The 23258-nt window shown below is 50.8% G+C and overlaps 2 long non-coding RNA genes across 2 annotated transcripts; both read right to left on the bottom strand.

Moving 5' to 3' along the window:
- Positions 1–3458: 3458 nt before the first annotated feature.
- Positions 3459–6659, bottom strand: LOC116861850. The gene is made up of 3 exons (XR_004381546.1): positions 6612–6659; positions 4026–4146; positions 3459–3638 (listed from the first exon to the last, which is right to left on the bottom strand). It is a non-coding gene; the product is annotated as an uncharacterized LOC116861850 (long non-coding RNA).
- Positions 6660–7441: 782 nt separating this feature from the next.
- On the bottom strand, positions 7442–20683 carry LOC116861852. Its single transcript, XR_004381548.1, has 3 exons — positions 20454–20683; positions 8698–8733; positions 7442–7505 (listed from the first exon to the last, which is right to left on the bottom strand). It is a non-coding gene; the product is annotated as an uncharacterized LOC116861852 (long non-coding RNA).
- Between the last annotated feature and the right edge of the window lie 2575 nt (positions 20684–23258).

The raw sequence follows: 23258 nt of genomic DNA, 5'->3' as shown, positions 1-23258 counted from the left end.
TGATCCGAGGGTCCTGGGATTGAGTCCGTCATCGGGCTCCCTGCGTAGCCAGGAGTCTTCTTCTCCCTCTGCCTGCTGCTCTCCCTGCTTGTATTCTCTCTCTTTCTGTCTCTGGCAAATAAATAAATAAAATCTTTAAAAAAAAGATTTTATTTTATTTTTTTAAGTAATCTGTAAACCCAATGTAGAGCTTAAATCCAGAATCCTAAGATCAAGAGCCACACACTGCACCATCTGAGCTGGCCAGGCGCCCCTCCTGTACAGTTTATTTGCTTTAAAAATCTTAGTTCTTGGGGCCCCTGGGTCTCTCCTCCAGGTGATCTGCTCTATCTCCAGTGCTTCCTAATGTAGTGTCCATCTCATTTATTGAGTTTTTCAGCTCTAGAATTTCCGTTTGGCTCTTTTTTAGAATCTCAGTAATCTTTGGTAAGATCCTCCTTCTGTTCATTAATTTTATTCCTGAGTTCCTTGTACTGACTTCCTGAGTTTTCTTGTCGCTCACTGAATGTCTTCATAGCAGCTCTTTTGAATTCACTTTTTAAAAAGATTTTATTTTAAAGTAGGTTTTATGCCCAACGTGGGGCTTGAAATCACAACTCCAAGATCAAGAATTGCACACTCCACCCACTGAGCCAGCCATGTGCTCAGTTTTGTTTTGTTTTGTTTTTAAGAGAGCACAGAGAGCGGGGCTGCAGGCGTGGGGAGTAAAGGGGCAGAGGGAGAAGGAGGGAGAATCTTAACCAGGCTCCACGCCCAGCACGGAGCCAGATGCCGGGCTCGGTCTCAAGACCCTGAGATCGACAGGAGCCGAAAGCAGGACTTAGACACTCGACCGCCTGCGCTGTCCAGGGGCCCCACCGCAGCTCTTTTGAATTCTTTCTCAGATCTCAGTATTGTCTTTGGATTCGTTGGTTATTGGGAAATTGTCATTTGCTTTTCGTGATGCTGTGCTGCCGTGATTTTTCCGTGTTTGGTGAGAGGGCTCCCTGCCCCCGCCCTGGAAGGAGGGAGCACCTTCTCACTTTGAGGCCCACGGTTCAACGCGATGGTCGGTAGAAGCCTCTCTTCTGTTTCCCAGAAGGTGGCGCCAGGGCACCCGTCTCGGTTTCTCTTGGCTGCACTGCCTCCCCGCTGAGGCTGGGCGCCTGTGAAGAAGCAGGCTGGGGGGGAGGTGGGGTGGCTGGGGGGGGAGGAGGTGGTGCTTAGCACTGCTGCTCCGGGTGTGTCCCTGCTGTAGGGGGTCCTCGAAGCGGGGATCCCGGAGCTCCTTCTGGGCAGGCAGGGGGAGCCTGGAGGAGAGACCTCCTCCGAAATGGGGGTGTCGCTGAGGAGCGGCAGCCGGGCTGCAGACTGTCACCCCGCCCTTCGCTGCCCCCCTCTTCCACTGCAGCCACTCACCTTCCATACGCACGGGGACGGGTCTCTGGCGTCCCGGTGACCTGTGCAGAGGCGCTCTCGTTCACATAAGGACGTGGATTTGTGCTCAAAAGGGAGTGGGAAGCGGACTGACTGCTGTCACCAGGATGCTAACATCCCTCTGGTTGTAAAGTCTCGAGCGGGTTCATAGAAGTGGATGTCCTCATGCTGTGGGAGGTGGGATGTCCCTCGCCCCGAAAGCAGGGACGCTGTGCTGGGAACCTTGGCATCTGCGGACAGGGGTCCTGGCACACAGTAGGGCCTCAGCAAACGCACAGTGGCTGACTGAGAGGATGCCCAGTGGGAGGGCCCCTCAGAGATTTTTCCACGGGTGTGAAAAGATGCCAGGTCCCCAGAACTCACCATCTTCCTCCGCAAAGTGAGCGCCACTTCCAACACCACCCTGTGGTCACCCCCGCCGACCTGAGGGGAGAAGGGCTGGCTCGGAGATGGGGAGAACTCTGTCCCTGCAGAGAAATGCGTGCGTCAGCCTTAGCTCTGGTGCGGAAAGGCTTTTGAAGCCATCTTTTCCATTGTCTCTTTTCATTCCCTGATACTCCAAACGGGACAGGGCTCACTGCTTGGTGCCCTAAAACCGCGGAATCCTAGTGGGTCTTTCAAGAAAGGAAGGACTTGCACTTCTCCCCTGTCCCACCTGCGGGTGTCCGTCAGCTCAGGCCGCCCTAACGGAGGACCACAGACCGGGTCGCCCGACCAGCACATGTTTACTTCCTGCAGTTCTGGAGGCTGGACGTCCCAGACCAGGGTGCTAACACGGGATTCTTAGTGAGCGCCGTCTTCCCCGTTTTCAGATGGCTGCCTTTGCCCTCTATCCTCACATGGTGAAGAGAGATCATCTTTCTTGTGTCTCTTATAAGAAGAGACTAATCCCATTCATGAAGACCGCATCCTTATGACCTAATTATCTCTCAAGGGCCCCACCGCCCAGCACCATCACATTGTGGGGTTAAGGTTTCCACCTGCGAACTTTCGGGAACACACACACGCAGTCCTAGAAGGAGGAGACTCCAACTCAAGTATTCTTACTCTTTGCCTCCCATGCATGCGCACACTATCTTGCTAAAATAAATAAATAAAAATAAGATCTTTAGAGGAAAAAAAAGATTAATATGTAAATGTGGTCTAAAACTATGATAGTTACATAAGAAAATATAGGAAAAAGATCTTTGTGACCTTGAGTTAAGCAAAGATTCCTTAGGACACAAAAACTCGAACCACAGAGGACAAAATAATTCATAATTGGTGACATTAATCAAAACTTAAAACTTCTCTTTAAGAGAGGTTTAAAAATGAAAAGACAAGTCACAAACTGTAAGAAAAAACACGGGTAAAGTAGGTGTTTGTTAACAGACTTGTGGCCCGAATATGTATACATTCTTGCAATTCAGTATTAAGAAGACAAATAACCCAATTAAAAATGGGCAAATATTTAATCAGATACTTTATCGGGAATTAAAATAAAGGTTGTGTAGTGACAGATGGTGATTGTGCTTACCACGGTGAGCATCAAGGAGTGTATAGAGTTGTTGAATCAGTGTGTCGTGTGCCCGAAGCTAGTATAGCATTATATGTTGATTGTATTTGAATAAACATTTTTAGAAAGGTCAGTAGTACGTGAGCAGACACTCAGCATCATTCGCTATCAGGAAAATGCGAAAGAAGGACACAGCAAATAGCTTGAATGACAATCCCAGAAAAAGGTTCGTCTGTGTATGGGCATTTGGGCTGGGACCCAAGTGGCATGTCCCGTTGGTGCAACAACAGGAATGTTGAAGTGGTCAGGGTTGCATGAAGTCATCATCTGTGGGATGAATTCTTTTTTTTTTTTTTTAAAGATTTTATTTATTTATTTGAGAGAGAGGCAGTGAGAGAGAGCATGAGCGAGGAGAAGGTCAGAGGGAGCAGCGGACTCCCCATGGAGCTGGGAGCCCGATGCGGGACTCGATCCCGGGACTCCTGGATCATGACCTGAGCCGAAGGCAGTCGTCCAACCAACTGAGCCACCCAGGCGTCCCTGTGGGATGAATTCTTACGTGCTGTCCTGTTCTCTGTCCCAGGTGAGGAGTACAGAAGAGGAAACCGTCATCGAGTCCCAGAGTGGCTCTCAGCGGAGGTGAGAATGCGCCTTCTACTGGAAACTGTTCACAGTCAGTGGGTCCAACTTCATCAACACCCATCATTCCCCTCAACAGCTGTGGGGTCTGTAGGTGGAGAAGGACAGAGAGAGGTCATGGGAGGGAGGAAGAGGAAGATATGATTTCTCCTGGCCTCCAAACACAGGTTCTCCACCAGGGGAACTGTACCCCACACCCCTCCTCCGAATCGGGGGATGCGTGAGAGGGCATAGGAGTGTCCTTTGGCTTGTCAGCACAGTGAGTGGGGCTTCAGCTGCTTGAACGAGAGACGCAAGAGATGCTGAATGTTCTTGCAATGAACCAGACAGTCCTTGTGGTAGGAAATATCCCACCAGAAATGCCAGTCGTGCCACTGTTGAGAAACATAGGAGGTCCCCACAAGGAAAGTTTGGTGTTGACATGCCCCCCGTCACTAGGACAGCCCATGAGAAAGAAGGGTGCTCAGTTGTTTACTTGGGTCTGCGCAGAGGCTCCTTGTGGAAGCCAGGCTTCAGCCAGGACATAATCATCAGAAAGGGGGCCGCCAGACCCAGTCGGAGGAGGTTAATCTTGGTGTGATTTCCTGGTGCCATATCTGAGGAAATTGAAAGAGACAAGTGCTCAGCCCTGACCGTGGAGCACCCTCCCTCCGTCCTACCCTGACTGTCCTGTTCAGAGCCTGCTTGTGCCTGCTGGTCAGTGAGCTGCCATCCGGAGTCATCAGGAAACAGAAACAGAAGCACCAGGACACAGAATGCATTATATCCCATGGCCTCTAGGACAATGGTTTCTTAAAATTCCTAATCAATTAAAAATATGTAAATGTACATTGGTGAGGGCCAAGGAAGAGGTCTGCTCTGCATGTGCTGCATCGTGACAGAGAAGAAATAATGCAAGGAGGAGAATGGATGGGGAGAGGGGAAATCCTCAAACCCCCAAAGGCAGAGATCGCTACTAGTCACAGGTTGGGTCATCGGGGGAGAAAGTCACTGTCCTGCCTCCCACTCTGTGCGCAAGGGTCCCTTCCGATGTGTCTCGGCTCGTGCTGGTTCCCAGGCCTCTGTTCTCCCAGCGTGGTGCTGAGAACAACAGACTGAAGAGACAGTGCTCTTGTGCGTGTCCTCTCTGATGATGGAGGCCCTGGTCCCTGAGCAAGATGGAGTCCCTGACCAAGAATTTCCCCAGATCGAGATGACAGAGATCTTGGCTTCCAGTTTCTGGTTGAACATGGAAGTCGCCACTCCACGGTAACAGAGTAAAAAGCAGAACCCAGACTGAGAAGTCTCTAACTCTTGTTAGATCTGAAATGGCAGTGAGGTCACAGAGCAGCCCTCTGCGGGGCTCTCAGAGGCCAACCTGGGAGTCCAGAGACTCACAGTTTGCCGAGCAAGAGCCCACAAGCCGAAACCTCCATGGGAACCTGTGCCAGGTAGGGACACTTGTCTTGGACAAGTCTGAGAGTCAGGAACTCTGGGGAGCTGGTCATGGGGGCCCGGGCATGGGGCCTGGGAGTTTCACCTCCTGGAGCTCTGTCAGGTTCTTCTGGTGAAGAGCCAAGAAAAATCCCCCTCTGCTTCTGGCAGGGAGAGGGGAAAACCCACTTTGAAATAGAGCAGAGTTCTAGTTAACTGAGCCTAGCCTCCTGGGGTCTGATCAGAGCCCAAGTGATCTGGAAGGAGAGAAACACCCAACCCTAGCCAGCTCTCGCCACCGTGTCCCACCACAGCAGGGGGACTGAGAAGCCCTGTGAGGGTCACAGCCCAGGGGCACAGGTTCCCTGCAAGCCGGATCCATGATCCCAGGACCCTAGAAGGCTCCCAGCCCCTCAGCACCAGGTCACTAAAGGCCAGTTTCCAGCAGTTCCTTCGCCTGGCACGTCATGGCCGGCCATCAGGAACAAAGGACAGGGTGTACCAAAAGCCAAACAAGCAGTTGGAAGAGACACAGCGGCAGCAGAACCAGATGCAGATCCGGCGGAAATGTTGGAAGGATCATCTCAGGAGCTTAAAACCACCCTGATTCACATGCTGGGGCTGCCCCAGGTAAAGCAGACAGCAGGCAGGAACAGATGGGCGGTGTAAGCAAGCAGGTGGAAATCCCGAGAAAGACTCCAAAAGAAGCTCCGGAGACCAGAAACACTGTGACAGAAATGAAGAATGCCTTTCGATGGGCACGGCTGAGGGAGGAAATCGGTGCCTGAGGAGTCGCCAGCAGAAGCCTCCGAACCCGGGAAGCAAGCAGAAACCAGCCTAGAAGAACCCAGAACGGAGGGTCCGAGGGCTGTGGACGACGGCGTGACCCGCACGTCATAGGGACCAACATGAGCAGAGAGGGAGAAACACAAGAGATAAGAGAAATGACAACTGAATTTTCTCCAAATTAATGTCAGACACAAAACCGCAGATCCCAGAAACCGAGAGAACAGCAAGGAGGGTAAACGTCGGAAATAAAGCACGAGAAACTACCTCTGTGCATACCCTTTCAAGGTAGAAAGTCAGAGGGTGAGAGAATCCTGAAGGAAGCGAGAGGAGAGGCTCGGCTGTACAGGAGCGACAGTGAGGCTTGCATCCGACTCCCTGGGAACCACCTGGGAAGACAGCGCTGTGAGATGTCAGCGTGTTGAGAGAAATAAAACGCTGATTTAACATCCTGGACCCTGAGACATTATCCTTCAAAGTGAAGCAGTAAAGGCTTCCTCAGACGGACAGAAACTGAGGGAATTTGTTGCTGGTACACCTGCCTCGCACAGAGTGTGACCAGAAGTTCTTCAGCGAAGGGAAGGTGACGCGAATCAGAAACGTGGGTCTGCGTGGAGAAGGACGAGGCATCAGAGGAGGAATAAGGGACGGTAAAAGTGAGAAGTTTCGTTTTTCCTGTTCTTCAGTGATCCAGCAAGTAACCGGGATGACCAGAGCAACATTGTATCCGACTGTGTCTGCTTCTGTCTGCGTCTGTGTTTGCGTGTAAGGGAAATGACCATGGCAGGGACACAGGGCACGACAGCGAGGGGTTAGGGTTATTTAATTATAAATTCGTCCCCCCTCTTTACCTCTCACCTACAGTTTTAAGCTGTTGCTGGGTTGTGAGGCCCGGAAAGGAGCCTCGGCTCGGTAGTAGACAGTAGCTGCCACCGTCCCCGGCTCGCACAGTCCCGAGGGTGAGGTGAGCCATGTTCCCCATGGTCTTTGGACGTCGGCAGGCTCAGGAGCGCCCGGCTTCAGCAGAGCAAACATGACAGATGCCATCATGAGGTCTGTTTTCTGGCACTGAAGAGTCACGTTCTCTCCTGGTGTCACCGTCAGCCTCTCTGAGTCAGGAAGGAAGGTTTAGGTAAACTTCCTGGAAGAGAAAGAGGGTCAGAAGTGATGGGGAGAAGCTGAGGGTCCCCGTCATCCCTGGTGTCCTCGAAGGTGTTTCCTCAGGGCGTGTGAGCCAAGAATACCAGACACAACTTTGCCCAACTGGGGGCAAAGTCTTGTCGAGGAATCGGGACCTCCCGTTTGCTAATCCCCGATCAAACCAGTGTCCTCAGGCCGCTCCTGCCGACCTCAAGCCCCGCCGTAGGAGAGGCCACTTACTGTCCTCTCCTCTGAGTCCCTCTTCATCCTCTGATGTGGGAGGGCCGGACGGGTCAGGCCAGATCTTTCTGGGACGCTTCCTTCCCACCTGGAACCACGAGAAGGACGTCTGTGGCTGGGGAGCACTGGCGCAGGCCCTCTGTCCGGCAGTATTTGCAGGCGTATTTCCCCGAGTCTGGCTGACTCAGGTTAACGAGGGGGACTTCAGCCATCCTTCCTGAATGGCCCACGGACACCATGGACTCGGAGGGCAGCGGGATTCTCCCTTGCTGAGAGTGGACTCCACGTCCCTGACGGCAGTCCAGCATCGCAGGGTCACCCTCGGCAGGTGCCAGAAAGCTGGGCCAGGCGCCGAGGAAGGGCTTGGGGAGCGTCCCTGGAAAAAAAGCAGATTCTGGGGCTGGATTTGATGAGTTTGCCGGTTCTCAGCGAGCTCTTTCATGAGATGTCACCTCACACCTGTCCGAATGGCGCTCACCCAGAAAACGAGATGGCAGTTGTCGGCGAGGATGAGGAGAACAGGGAACCCTGCGCGCTGCTGCTGGGAGCGTAAGGAGGGGCGGCCGCTGCGGAGAGCAGTCGCGTGGTTCTGAGTAGATCTGCCCGAGATCCAGCGGCCCCGCTGCTGGGAAGATAGCTGAATGAAATGGAAACACGTCTGCGCCCCCGTGTTCTCTGCAGCATTACTTACAACAGCCAAAACATGACCACCGATGAGCGAATGGGTAAAGAAAATTTGGTGTGGCTAATTGTGTAATGGAATATTACACAGAAAAGAAGGAAATATTGCCACTTGTGTCATCATGGATGGGTCTGGAAGTATCACATCACGATAATCAGACGTGGGAACGTAAATACTGTATTTACTGTATTTATTATGACGTCACTTACGTGTGGAGTGTCAAAGAAAGGAAGAAAAGAAGGAAAGAAATCGTAGATACAGAAAACAGATAGATGGTTGCCCGAGTGAAACGGGCGAAGGGGACCAAAAGGTCCAAATCTCCAGTTGCAAAGCTAGTCCCGGGGCTGTGACGAGCAGCACCGAGACCGTAGTGACCAGTTGTGTAGGGCTTACTCGAAAGTGGCTGAGAGAGTAGAGCTTACGAGTTCTTGTAACCAGCAAAAGCAACCAAAAAATAGTTAACTGTGTGGTGTGGATGCTAACTACATTTATTGTGGTGATCATTTCCCAGCATGTACAAATTTTGACTCATGTTGTGCACCTGAAACTATTATGATGTCATATGACATTTGTATCTTTTAAAAATGGGGCGCCTGGGTGGCTCACTGAGTTAAGCTTCTGCCTTCGGCTCAGGTCATGATCCCAGCATCCTGGGATCAAGTCCTGCATTGGGCTCCTGCTCAGCAGGAAATCTGGTTCTCCCTCTGCCTCCCCCCCTGCTTCTGTGCTCTCCCTCAAATAAATAAATAAAATAAAATAAAATAAAATAAAATAAAATAAAATAATAAAAGAGGAAGGAGAATCCTCTGCCCCTTGACAAGAGCCAGAGAAGAAGCCTCAGGGCTGTAGAACGACGGTGAGGAGCGTATCCGCAAGATACACTCACCGTCGGTCCCCCTGCTTCCTCGGACAGCACACAGCCCTGCAAGAGAACCGTCCGTGACCCACGAGTGCCCACCTGGAGCCCATCCCGCGGAGCCTCCCGGGGGCTGCCACTGAGAAGGGACCCTGGAGGTCAGGCCTCTGGGGCTTCTCATTTCTCCACACTGGCCTGTGGCTCCAGCTCTGCTCTCAGCTCCTTCCTCGCTTCTCCCAGAAGGTCTCCTGTGCAGCTCGCTCCTCCCACGGCCCCAGGACCTGTCCTGGTTCCCCGGATGTCCACAAGCCCTTCCATGCACATCCTCTGTCAAAGGATCCTTATTCTTAGCGTTTGCTGCTAGAGTCTGCGTTCGATTTCCTTGACTCCCCATCCCCCGGGGAAGAAGGCAGGACTGTGCAGGAGACTGGCGAGCCAGCTTAACTCCTGCTGATGTGCAAAGCCTCGGTGGGCCCGGAAGCCCCCAGACAGTCTCCTCTGTGATGAAAGTGTCCCCCATAATGAAGGCTGCGCAGTGCCCTGGGTGCCATGAATTCGGGCAGAGGCGAGTGGGTCATAAAATCTTCGAGTTTGTAAAAGTCTGCCCCTCATGCCACAGGAGACAGAAGATGTCACTCCGTGTGAGCAGCTGGAGGGCTGGGACCCTGTGTTCTTCCCCTCGGCATGCGCAGTGTCCACACAGGCCCTGGCCCATAGTAGGACCCCTGTGAGCGCACACTGACCGGCTGGCGAGGTGCCCAGGTAAGCACAGCTCAGACTTTATGAAGGTGGTAGAAGATGCAGAGTCATAGGGCTGTTTCAGTCCTGTCCTAATCCTCAGCAGACAATGCCAGAACTTTCCAGATAGACGCTGGCTCCATTTATGAATCCGACTGACTCGGTCGCAATCTGCCTTAGAGGTGACAGCTGTCCGTTCATCCCACTGAGTTCTTGGCACCGTCTGGAAGTCTCCACCCAGTGGTCTGTTCATTCAGACAGTGCAAACTTACAACAACTGCCCTTTTCCTCCCTCCCGGTGCCAGGGAGACACCGTCATCACCCACCACCACGGGGCAGGAAGGTGCAGCATGTCCTCTCGGGGGAAGGAGCTAGTGAGGACAGCCACAGCCTTCTGTGCTGGAACGTCTCCGAGCCCGTCTTTTCTGTTAAGTATTTTCATCCCTTATTTCTCCAAGCAGGACAGAGCTCCCTGTGTAGCGCCCTAAAACAGGTCTCAGGAACAGACCGTGTTTCTCCCCTGTCCCACACAACACTGTCCCACGCAACAGCTGTGTGTGGGGTGTGCTCCAACACTGGCTACACGCGGGGCTCCCCGGGGGGGCTGTGGAAACTCCCAGAGCAGATGGTGACATCAGCAAGATGGTGGGCTGTGCGGGCCCCGACGCTCGGGTCCCCCACAAAAACAAGAACGGTTACAAAACACAGCTCCAGACGGACGGAAATAGCTCTGGGGAATCTCCCGACTGCGGCAAAGAGGCAGCAGAAGTGCTGAGAGCGCAAAGGCAGGTGTGGTCACGTGGAGAAGTGAGGGCAGCCTTCGCCCTGCAGCCCTGTGTCCCCCGGTGCAGAGCAGCTGGGCCCCGGGGGGACGTCCCTCGGAGGGGTTGCACCGCACGGGGGAACCCAGCAAGCCTCACCCCCAAGAGCCCCACAGTATTCACCCGAGGCCGATCCCAGCTGACGGTCCACAGTCCCAGCCGCTGGGGCTCCCCGGGACTGGGGCTGTCCCTGCGGGGGGGACCTGCCCCAGGAGCCCCAGCTGCTGACCTGCCCTGTCCTCCCAGGGCCTGTGCCGCTGCTGCGTCCCCCTCCCCGGCTGGAGGCCCCAAGACCCGGTCCCATGGGAGACCTGCATCACCCACACCTCAGACACCCCGCAGCTGCCTTCAGGGGCGAGCCCACCTGCGGCAGCCCAGAGAGGCCGGGAGAGGCGACCCGGCGCAGCCCCGCTGGAAGAAGCCTGAGGAAACAAGCAACAGCATCAGGGAACGTGGGAACTTTCCAGGGATGGACTCCGAGGAAACGGAGAACTCTTAAGTTCCTGGAGAAGGAATGTAAAGTGATGACATCTCAGGGAGCTCCCAGCTCCCAAGAGCGCACACGCCGGCAAGTCCGTGAGTTCGGGGAAGCAGGCGTGGGGAAGACACATTCGGCACGAAGCAGGACCCCTGACCGGACAGCCCGGCCTCTGTGTGCCAGAGCCCTGGGGCCTGGGCCCCTGTCCCTCCTGCCCAGGGCCTGCAGACAGGCGGAGCCCCGAGGCGGACCGGTCCCCGTTGCAGTGACCGTGCCGTGGGGGCGGGTGTGCCGCTCTGGCTGTAGCTGTGCGAGGGCGGAGGGCTCGCAGTACGGATGGAGCAAAGGGAGCGGACAGGGCGGTGGACACCGGAGTGGCGGCCGAGAGATGTGGAGGATCAGGGCAGAGGACGGATTGAGGACCGAGGGTCCAGTTCGTCTCAGTTAAGGAAAGAGTCTCGGCATCATGAAGCACGTCCTGAGTGATTCCCACTGGAACTCGGTGCCCTTGACCTGCCGTCTCCCGGCTGAGCACCACGCAGCGTTCGGAAACCTCCAGACCTCTTCAGGTCCTGCCCACTCAACACCCTCACGCACCCCTGCAGACACTGCTGAGGGGGCCCCTGGGACCCTGCACCGCCTCCCGAGTTGGGTGTCCCTCGGAGGCTTGAGGGCTTCAGCCAGCGTGGCTGGAAGAACATGTTGGTTGGACACGCTCTGGACCTCCTGGCTTCTTGTCTGACTGGCGTCTCGTGTCAGCTCTGCACGTCACCTACACAGTGATGAGAGGAGACGCTCTCAGAAGTCTTACCTCACCAGGGGCGGGTGCCTGGAGCCGGATGACAGGGCACACGTTCTGTCGAGGACAGAGGAGGGCAAAGGGACGTGCTTGCTTCACTCACCGATGATGGACAGTTCTCCGTGGGGGATTTCCAGCAGAAATAGCGCCTGAGCCAGGGAGGGGGGTGGCAGAAGGATTCCTTCCACCGTGGGAGTAACAGTAGGATTCCTGTGCGTGCACAGCCTCTACTCACTGCGGTGGGCCTGCAGACGGTCGTCGTTGCCCTCACTGTGTGGATAAGGAAACCAAGCCCCAGCACCACGGATGTATTTCAGAGACACTTGACCAGCGTGTGCAGGCGTGGAGGCTGCGAGGCGCACACCTGATTCCTCCTCTCCTGGAAACACGGGTGGCTTCAGTGTGGACCCCGTTCACCTTTCCAAGACGGGGCTCCTCGATCTAGTCTGGAGTATTGGGATCAGAGGAACGTGGTGAAGACAGAGCTCGGCCGTGGTGACCACTGCCTGGGGATCACCCCCACCCCCCAGACACCAGGCTTCTGTGGTGCCTACGGACAGACCTGAGAGGCCGGATGTCCTGAGAGCCTCCCTACGCTTGTGTGACCCACTCCTGTGTCACCTCCGTAGGTGTCCCACTGTCCGTCTGTACACTCCGTCTGAGGACATTTGCACTCTGAAGACCCCACACACGCATTTCTCTTAATGTCCCGCTGTGGCCGGCCAGAGACAGCAAGGACTTTGGAGCCAGACAGGCCTGGGTCTGAATGCTGACTGTGCCACTCCTCTGTGCGGCCGGGAGCGGGAGCCCTCGGCTCTCGGGCTGCAGGCCCTCGTTACCCCGCGGGTCTGAGTCCCTTCCCGAGGGTACTTGGCATTGCTCAGAGTGGTGTTTCCCGCAGCACGAGAGAGGAGCTGCGGGTGCTCTGTGGGATGATTTGAGGGGATGCAGTGACCTCGCGTTCTGTAGTATTGATCTCGCATCAGTGACTTCCAGTCACGTTAAGGGGTGGGCACCTCTGTGTCTTGCTGCCCACCCTTCTGACAAGAGGTGAGCCACCCTGAGCTCAGAAACTTGACCAGCAACTGCCCGTGGCTAGAAATCCTAATGTTTTCTTCCTTTTCCTTACGCATACCCTTACAGAGACCTTCCGTTCTTAGCAAGTGACCCTGGGTGGTTGTTGAAAGTATCGTTTGGAAGTGTCCATCCTCCAATACACACACTTAAATTAAAAATACTAAAGTCACTAAAACCGAAATACGGAGTAGAGGAGAGGCAGTGTAGGCGCAGAGCACAGCCGTGGATGCGGGATATAAACGCGTAAGTGCTCACATTAGTTGTTAGAGGAAGCCTGTCTGGAGCCGCCAGCAGGGCCCTGATGCCGGTGAGCAGATGGTGCCCGCTCCCTGCTTCATCACCTGCCTTAGGTCTCTCCCTCAGTCCACCGCCGTCTCAAGTCCCAGTATACGCATCCAAGGAACTTACAAAGCAGACGAGGGAGAGGAACGCAGGGGTCATACTGGCCCTGCAGCCTGTTCGAGGGGCCCTGCTTCCGTGTTGCAAGCGTGGGAGGGAGGAGAGACCCCGTGGTGGCAGCTCTGGCCGACCCTCCCCTTTCTTCCTCTCCTGTGACTCACGTGACTTGCCCATATTCCTCCGGTGAGAGCCAGGTGGTGTGCACGAACAGCTTCAAGCAACCGCTTCTTGTGTCAGAATCCTCATCTGAACACACTCAGGTGCAGGTCCCAGTTCTAACTTGGAAAGGCCTGAAGGCTGGGACCAGAGGATTCTCTTCGGGAGACGGAGGCAGGTTGATATCAAGAATATTGCCCCTTCCCTGGCTCATAGGAAAGATGCTGGACACTGGGATGAATTGAGGTCATCAGTACTGCTGAATCCGTGTTTGCACGGATATAGTAAGACACTTCGTCACCATCCTTAGGAAGTCCGTGAAACACGGTCACCCGTCCGCCCAAACGCACACACGAGGGTCTTCTATCATGGAAGGTTTTTATCTACGTAGTTATTGATGAAACAAACAAAAATATCAGTTAAGCTGGGACGCCTGGGTGGCTCAGTGAGTTAAAGCCTCTGCCTTCGGCTCAGGTCATGATCTCAGGGTCTTGGGATGGAGCCCTGCATCGGGTTCTCTGCTCAGCGGGGAGCCTGCTTCCTCCCCCACCCCGCCTGCCTCTCTGCCTACTTGTGATCTCTCTTTCTCTGTCAAATAAATAACTAAAATCTTTTAAAAAGTCAGTTAAGCTAAAGAAGTTGGAACAATGTGATTAACCAATTTGACCTAATTAATATTTTTGGAATCCTGCTATACCCAACAATTACCAAATATATATTATTTTCAAGGGCACATGGAGCATTTACCACAATAGGTATATGCATTGTTTTTTTTTTTTTTTTTTTTAAGATTTATTTATTTATTTATTTATTTGACAGAGATCACAAGTAGGCAGAGAGGCAGGCAGAGAGGGAGGGGGAAGCAGGCTTCCCGCTGAGCACAGAGATCCCAATGCGGGGCTTGATTCCAGGACCCTGAGACCATGACCTGAGCTGAAGGCAGAGGCTTAACCCACTGAGCCACCCAGGCGCCCGGTATATGCACTGTTAAAAGCAAGAAGGAAGGAAAGCGAAAGAGCAGGAACATTTGTGTCTCTCCCGACTGAGAGCTCTAGTTTCTAGTTGAATGTGTATTTAGGAGATCGGAGCCTGCGGTGGGTACCTTGGACTTGGTGGTTTAAATGTGTCCTTCTATTTTTTTCTATTCATCACATCAAAAGTTAGAGTCAAAATCTCCTCTCTTTGAACATGGGCCTTTTTTTAGTGACTTGTTTCTAGCGGCTAGAACGCAGGGAAGTGTGCAGGGAAGGGTGAACTCAGCTGGCCTGCCTTGCTCAAACACTGCATGTTACTAGGAAAAGCCTGTCTTCCCCTCAAGGCTCACCTTCGGCAGCTCCTGGGGGATGAGTTCTGAGCCCTTGGAATATTCTGCCTGGTCGGGGCAGCAGAGAGTGTGATGTCCTCTCTGCGTCCTGCACAAAATCTCTGTAGCTCATCACATGCTCTTAGAGGAGAGGATTTTTTAGGAAGTCTTTAGGGCAAGTGACAAAGTGTTAAGCATCCACCCAGCGAGACAAGTCACAATGTGTGCGACTCGCTGGGAGGTAGTGAGGACCCGGGATGGTGTTTGTGAAGGTCCCGTTGAAGGCGCTCAGGTAACCCGAGTCTGAATGTGAGGAAAAAGAGACTAACACCACCAAGACCCGTTCTGCAAAGTACCTGGCCTGTGATCTCAGGTCCTGAAGGTTGAGGGGGACCACTCAAGAGTGAAGGAGATGAAATGCGGCTACTAAGGGCAACACGAGACCCGGACCGGGGTCATCTCGCTGCAGGAGGAGGTCGGGACAACTGGCAGAATTCCGATGAGCTCTGAGTACTGCAAGGCAGTCGTGGATCAGTGTTGCGTCCCGGCTCAGAGGTGTCTGGTGCTCGTAGAAGGGAACACTGTTATTCATCGGGGTCACACGACGGACTGAATGTTGGGAGCGTCACTGTCGCGCAGTCTGATTGGTCCGCAAATCAGAAGGCTTTCGTGCTGTACTTGGAAACCGTGTGCAGGTTTGAAGTTGCTGCAAAATGAAATACCTACAAAGTGCATCTTTCTTTAAAAAGATGGTATTTGTATGTTTTGAGGTTATTTAAATTTTTTAAAAACTAGGCTCTGTGCCCAGCATGGGGCTCAGACAAACATACCTGCGATTAAGAGTCCTATGTTCTGTGGACTGGTGCCCGTCAGGCACCCCATGAGGTTATTTTAGCCCTAACTTTTTGTGTTTTCTAACTTGATATACACTTCTTTATTCCATTATAGAGATGTTATTTAGGTTTTCCTTAAGAATCAGTAGTAGAAACATCCTCATTATTAATAGATTTCGGAACTACTGTAAGCTAAATAAATGCCAAAGAAAGCTCCATGCATTTTATATCTTTTGTAGTGTTTGGTAATTGAAAATTATTGCTCCATAACAATTCTTAGTTCAAAAATACACCAGTATAGACTAGGGTTTTTAAGTCAAAAAGAGAATCAGGAATCAAACTTTGATACTGAAGAAGTTTTAAGAATTTCGTAATCAAATTACTTATTACGTATTTTCCTCGTGCTTTTTCTTAAATTTGTGTCTTATCTTTCGTGTTTTCTATAAGTAGCAGATATGATAAAAACAACAAAGGGAAAAAAAAACAATAAAGGGGGTGCCTGGGTGGCTCAGTGGGTTAAAGCCTCTGCCTTTGGCTCAGGTCAAGATTCCAGGGTCCTGGGATCGAGCCCCGAATCAGGCTCTCTGCTAGGCAGGGAGCCTGCCTCTCTGCCTACTTGTGATCTCTGTCTGTCAAATAAATAAATAAAAACTTAAAAAAAAAAAAACAATAAAGACCATCCAGTTTTAAAAAAGGACTAGGTAAAAGGTAAAATTCATGTCCTAGTGTTGGTCCTCTGACTATAAGAAAGAATAAGAACTTTATTTCATGAATAGAAATTTCTCTATTATGCAATATACTTTTTTTTTTTTTAAGAGAGTGAGGGGAGAGGCAGAATGAGAGGGAGAAAAATCTTAAGCAGACTCCATGCTGAGGGCAGAACCCAGTGTGGGGCTTGATCCCACCACCCTGAGATCATGACCTGAGCCAAAATCAAGTCAGATGCTTAACAGACTGAGCCACCCAGGCACCCCTGAAATATACTTTTCATATGCTGTGCCTGTAAGCATTGTTTTCCATAATCTGATGAATAGGGTCGAGCAGAGAAATAGTTACAGCGATTCCAACTAAGGATATACAAGCACTTACTTAAAATAATGGGAGTAGATAGGCAAGTCAGCCATCTCTTATATGGGTTGGTTTGTGGCGCCCAAAAGATGCTGAACTCCTAATCTCTAATACCTATGGGTGTGGCTTTATTTGGAAATACAGTCTTTGCAAATGTACACTTGTTCAGATGAGGTCATTAGGGTGTGTCCTTATAAAAATCAAAACCACATTGAGATACCACCTTACATGAGTTAGAATGGCAAAAATTGACAAAGCAAGAAACAACAAATGTTGGAGAGGTTGTGGAGAAAGGGGAACCCTCTTACACTGTTGGTGGGAATGCAAGTTGGTGCAGCCACTTTAGAAAGCAGTATGGAGTTTCCTCAAAAAGTTCAAAATAGAGCTACCCTATGGCCCAGCAATTGCACTACTGGGTATTTACCTTAAAGATGCAGATGTGGTGAAAAGAAGGGCCATATGTACCCCAATGTTCATAGCAGCAATGTCCAGGATAGCCAAACTGTGCCTGGGTGGCTCAGTTGGTTAAGCGACTGCCTTCAACTTAGGTCATGATCTCGGAGTCCCAGGATCAAGTCCCTCATCAGGCTCCCAGCTCCATGACCTCAGCTCTCATGCTCTCTCTCACTCTCTCAAATGAATAAATAAAATCTTTAAAAATAAACAACTAAACGTGGGGCGCCTGGGTGGCTCAGTGGGTTAAAGCCTCTGCTTTCGGCTCAGATCATGATCTCAGGGTCCTGGGATCGAGCCCCGTATTGGGCTCTCTGCTGGGCAGGGAGCCTGCTTCCCTCTCTCTCTCTGCCTCTCTGCCAACTTGTGATCTCTCTCTCTCTCTGTCAAATAAGTAAATAAAATCTTTTAAAAAATAAATAAATAAATGAATAAATAAATAAAAGTGCAGAGAGAAGTAACAGACTGAAGTAAGTATCTGCCATACTGTATATTAATGGGCTTGTACCCAGATTATATATATATTCTTACCACTCAGTATCAAGATTAACAACCCAATTTAAAAATGGGCAGAGTTGGGGTGCCTGGATGGCTTAGTCAGTTAAGTGTCCAACTCTTGATCTCAGCTCAGATCTTGATCTCAGGGTCATGAGTTCAAGCCCCACACTGGGCGCTATACTGGGCCTGGAGCCTACTTTAAAAAAAAAAAAAAAGACAAAATCTTTCATCAGATACTTCATTAGGAATATATACATCTATCCAGTAGTACATGAGAAGATGTTTGACAGCATTAGCTGTCAGCAAAGTGCACAGTAAAGCCACACTGACCAAATAAATAATGAAGCCAGAAACAGATCTGTACGCTTATGGAAGTTTGCTTCATGACAGAAATGGTACGTCATGTCAGTAGGGGAAAAGATGTTCTGTGTTGCATAAATTAATATCCTGTTGGATTAATCTTTATGCCCAGGCCTGTCCTCTGCCCCAGCTGAGGAGTGCAGAAGAGGAAACCATCATCTAGTCCTGGAGTGGCTCTCAGCAGAGGTGAGAATGCATGTTCCACTGGAAACTGTTCATGGTCAGTGGGTCTAACTTGACCATCATTCCCCTGGGCAGCTGTGGGGCCTGTAGGTAGAGAAGAACAGAGAGAGGTCAGGGGAGGGAGGAAGAGGAAGATTATTTCTCTTGGCCTCCAAACACCCTGCTCCCCATTGTCTGTATCTAGGGATAGGGAGAAAGTACAATAGTACTTGCTTTTTCTCTTTTTCCACACTTATTGCAGGGTTTAACTGGTATTTAACGGGGAAGGAAAATAGATGGTTAATGTTCCCATAGTCAAGAGGACAGGCACACCTGACAAAGAAATAGCCCACCACCACTGGTCCTCCGACTGAGAAATGGGAAATCTCCTTGATATAGGTTGGTGCTTTAAGAACCCTGAGCCCACGAAAAAGGTAAGTACTCACATGTTTTATGTGGATCCTCATGGAGGCTCCTGGCTGTGCCAGCCTTCCGCCACCAAAATTCCAGTGATAATCAGATACATGGCAGTGAGACCCAGTGTGATGAGGTTAACCTTGGTGTAATCCCCCAGTGCTGTGCCTGGGGAAACTGAGAGAGAGAATGAGGTCATTACTGGTATCCCATCTGCTCAAATGAGTTTACCAAATGTGACTGTCACCCGCCCACTTGTGTCTCCTGGCCAGCAGTCACCTACCTGTACCTGCACTGAAGTTTTATTCACTGAAAATACAATACAGGCTTTCAAGAGGGCGGTAGTGGTCCTCCTTTTGTCTTTTTTCCTTTATATTCTCTCCTTCATTTATTTGCTTTTTATCTCATTTCCACCCGTCCACATTTCCTTTCCTCCTCCACAGATTAGGAATTAGTCTTAGGAGCACACAAAAGACTTAGAGCACTTTCATTGGTTTCTGAGGGCTGCCGTAACAGTGTCACAAACTGGGAGGCTTAAAATAACAGAAATGTATTATCTCACAGTCTGAAGACAGGGTATTGACAGGGTAACACTTTCTCCAAAGATTCTAGGGAAAGATCCTTCTCATCCTTCTCTCTCTGCATCTTGTGGCTTCTGGAAGCACCAGGCATTGTGGCTTGTGATGGCATCACTCCAGTCTCTGCCTCGGTTTTCATGTGGCCGTCTTTCTTCTGTGTGTCTCTGTGTCTTTATTCTTCATCTTTTATGGACAGCAGTCCTATTGGGTAAGAGACTTCCCTAATCCAGTATGACTTAATGTGAACTTAACAAATGACTATCTACAAAGACAAAGTAATGCTATTTCCAAGTAAGATCACATTCACATGTAGCAGGATTAGGAGGACTCAAACATACCTTTGGGGGGGACAAAAAATCAACCCATTATAGCACCCACAGTGCTGAAATCTAGTAGCCAACCCAGTATCCTCCTCAGAGCACAAAACTTAATTTCACACAGGGATTGAGCACAGGAATTTTCGAATTCAGGGTCACGGTGCATTTCAGCTGCACCCAAGAAGAGCCTGAGATTGGCAGTGGCTCTGGTTCCTCATGAGGAGCCTGTGTATGTGTCATCCCTCAGCAGAGCTGGGCACAGCTACTACATGTAAACAGGGAATGTCTTACCTCCTGCATCCCAGTTATGACCAGTCCATCTCTAAATTCAGCAGTAACAATACTCTCTGAGGCAAGGCCCATGGAGAGAAATGGTAATGATGCCACCATATTTAGAAAGCACCCTCCACCTCTTATTACTGACCATACAGACCTTTAATTATAAAACATACACTGACTATGGGAAGAATCAGTAAGACAGAAAGTTATAAACCAAGAAATTAGTGTGTAGCTTCCAAGGAAGCAGAATTATAGTAGGACACAAAAGATAATTTTATTTTTAAAGATTTTATTTATATATTTGAGAGGGAGAGAGCAAGAGAGCATGAGTTAGAGAAGAAGGCTCCTTGCTGAGCGGAGAGCCTGATGTGGGGCTCAGTCCCAGAGCCCTGGGATCACGACCTGAGCCAAAGACAGTTGCTTAATGACTGAGCTACCCAGCACCCGGAAACAAAAGGCAATTTTAGAAGGCAACTAGTAGTATGGGCCAGGAGACACAAGTATATACTGCATCCACGACACAAAAGCAGTCTGCTGGGGAAACACCACGTTTGGAGAACAAGACAAAGTAATAGAGAATGAAATCACTAATACCAAGGTAAACCAAAATCTTAAGAGCCGCAGACAATAGTAGAAGGAATTCTGCTAGTGACTCGCTTAATAATTTTAAAGAATAATGTAAGAAATCATCCAAGAATGCAAGATAGAAAAGGCAAAGAAACGGAAATTACAAAAGATTTAAAAAGAACATAACGGACGTGACGGAGAAAAGAGAATCAGAGACTAACAGAACACTCTCTGATTAAAAAAAAAAAAAAATCTGGCGCTTGGGTGGCTTAGTCCCTTAAGCCTCTACCTTTGACTCAGGTCACGATCCTAGGATCCTAGGATCAAACCCCACGTCAGGCTCTCAGCTCAGCAAGGAGCCTTCTTCTCCCTGTGCCGCTGCCTGCTGCTCCCCCTGCTTGTGCGCTCCCTCTCTATCTATCAGATAAATAAAAATCTTTTGAAAAGTAAATCTTTCTTAACATCACATAAAACCTTGCCCTTTACCAAGATTTCAAGGTGGTTACTGGGGTCTGAGGCCAAGAAAGGAGCCTTTGGTAGTAGACGCAGCTGTAGTTTCCAGTGTCATTGACTGTCACGTTCCTTAAGGGAGAAGTCTCCTTTGTCCTTCAGGTTGCTGGTGCTATCCACGCTTTCTGGTACTTGTTTTCAGGAGAACAAACGTTACATCTTCGAGCATATTGTCTGGCCAATGACACTGCACAGTCACGTTTCTTCCCGGGGTGTCCTTATGCCTCTGAAAGGCCTGGAGAGAAGGTTTGCGCAAACTTCCTGTAAGGAAAGGTTACTTCCTGTAAGGAAAGGTTACTTCCAGTGGTGGAAGACTGCTTCCGGTAATAGAAGGTCACTTCCGGTAACGGTGTTAGAGGTATCCTCGTTTCTCTCCTTCCCTTGGCCTTCTGGGACGGAGCTCTCACTTGGGAGAAAAGATGGCTGACCCCTGATTACTCCCACCTAGGCGTGGATTCAAGCCAACTCCAGATTATTCTGTTTTTCTGTCCGGGGCAAGGAGGTTGAGCGCTCCTTATCTCCCAGTCTTCTGTTAGTTCTGCCTCGCTCCGTGCTCGGTGTCAAGGAAGACTGTGTTTGAGGGCAGGAGTCATCCTAATGCACCCCCTCCTCACCTGTAGCCAACAGTACAGAGGTACGGCTGGAGAGCGTCCGAAAGGGGCCTTTTCCGTGGAATCTTCGCAGGTGACTCCCTGGCATCACTGTGACTCAGGTTAAAGAGGTAGATTTTAGCTGTAGATCCCTGTAGAACTGGGTAGCTACATGGGATCCAAGAGCGGCTTTCCTTTCTGAAAAGAAATTTTACCTTCCTGGTGAGAGCTGAGCACTCGGGAATCACGTTGCCCTTGGGAGATACCACCCACCTGGGGAAGACACGGAGAAGGCTTGGGAAGCGACCCTGGGAAGGAGTAGAGTGCAAGTCAGATTATGCACACACCTTACTTTCCCCTTAAAGAAGGAGAAGGGAAGGATGGGGAATTTTGGATGAAAAAACAAGTAGCATCTAAATAAGAAGAAACACTCACCATCTGTTGTGTCGCTTTGGCCAGGACAAAGCCCTGTAAAGGAATCACCCATGGGATATAAGCTGTTATTGAGGGAGAAGATTCCTGGTCACTTTATGCCAGATGGCCTTGGGAAATGGCAGGAGGTGGCTAGAGTCAGACCCCGTCACCAGTCTTCCCCATGGTTACTGCCTCCTCTCTCAGGTGCAGCAATTTAGAACATGCAACGCAGGCTGTAGAATAAGTGGCTAGATTAGATGCAGTTTGGGGTAGAGGAGGGTGATACTATCATTGTGGAGTATCCGTGCGGGGAGGATACTTTGGCCTGAGTGCTAAAATTGCCTGGAAATTGACATCATGCCTGTACCTGAATATTCTTGTAGTAAGGATATTACGTTAACAAGGAGGCATAGGGGGTTAGTTATCCCTGTGATTCCAAGAACAGAAATTTCCTTTCTTTCTCCTGTATGGAGGAACAGTTTGATGTTTCAGGGGGAAAGTGAGAAGTTATTAGGACTGTTAGGTGCAAACACATGCATACCTCATGCAAATTTAATCTGTAGTCTGAGAAAATGGAAGGTAGTGGACATGTGCTGAGGTATGTGAAGAAATGTTATTGCAAAGTCAGAGGAACCAGGAAATGGAAAAAGGACAACTACAGAGACAGCAGAGGCGTGTGGACCCGAATCCACTCGGAAGCTGCACATGGGAAGCAGCATTGACCCGCACCTCTGGACGGAGCCTGGGCCCTGTGCATCAAAGCCCTGGGGGCCTGAACCTTTGTCCTTCCTGCCCAGTCCCTGCAGAATGGGTGGAACTCCCAGGACAGACCCTTCCCCACTGAGCAGGATATGTGCCCCTTCCGATGCTGCTGAAAGTAGGTAGATGGTAGGCCTACATCAGACAACCTCCTGCAAGTGCACAGACCAAAGTGAGCAGAGTAGCGATGAAGTAGGATTACCTGTGGGAGCGAGTGTGGTATTTTAGAGTCAAAGAATTTGAAGGTACTTTAAGTTGTTCATAGTTGTTGGAAAAATCAGAGCAAAGGGAGGAATTCGGGGGTGAGAACCCAGCTTAACCCGTAAATTAAACTTAGTTAAGAAAAACATCATCATAAAGCATCATGAAGTAATCTTAAGTGAATTCCTACCAGAATTCAGTGCCCTCAATGTGCCATCTCCCAGCTAAGGACCATTCAGGGTTCTGAAACCTCCAGACCTCTTCAGTCCCTGCCTGCTCAACACCTGCCTTCACGCACCCCTGCAGACACTGCTGAGGGGGCCCCGGGACCCTGCACCGCCTCCCGAGTTGGGTGTCCCTCGGAGGCTTGAGGGCTTCAGCCAGCGTGGCTGGAAGAACATGTTGGTTGGACACGCTCTGGACCTCCTGGCTTCTTGTCTGACTGGCGTCTCGTGTCAGCTCTGCACGTCACCTACACAGTGATGAGAGGAGACGCTCTCAGAAGTCTTACCTCACCAGGGGCGGGTGCCTGGAGCCGGATGACAGGGCACACGTTCTGTCGAGGACAGAGGAGGGCAAAGGGACGTGCTTGCTTCACTCACCGATGATGGACAGTTCTCCGTGGGGGATTTCCAGCAGAAATAGCGCCTGAGCCAGGGAGGGGGGTGGCAGAAGGATTCCTTCCGCCATGGGAGTAACAGTAATCTTCTGTGCGTGCACAGCCTCTACTCACTGCGGTGGGCCTGCAGACGGTCGTCGTTGCCCTCACTGTGTGGATAAGGAAACCAAGCCCCAGCACCACGGGTGTATTTCAGAG

Source organism: Lontra canadensis, unplaced genomic scaffold (assembly GCF_010015895.1).
Source record: "Lontra canadensis isolate GAN:19392208 unplaced genomic scaffold, GSC_riverotter_1.0 scaffold206, whole genome shotgun sequence".
Classification (NCBI taxonomy): domain Eukaryota; kingdom Metazoa; phylum Chordata; class Mammalia; order Carnivora; family Mustelidae; genus Lontra; species Lontra canadensis.
Note: the sequence above shows the minus strand (reverse complement) of the source record. Positions and strands in the feature narration are given on the sequence as shown.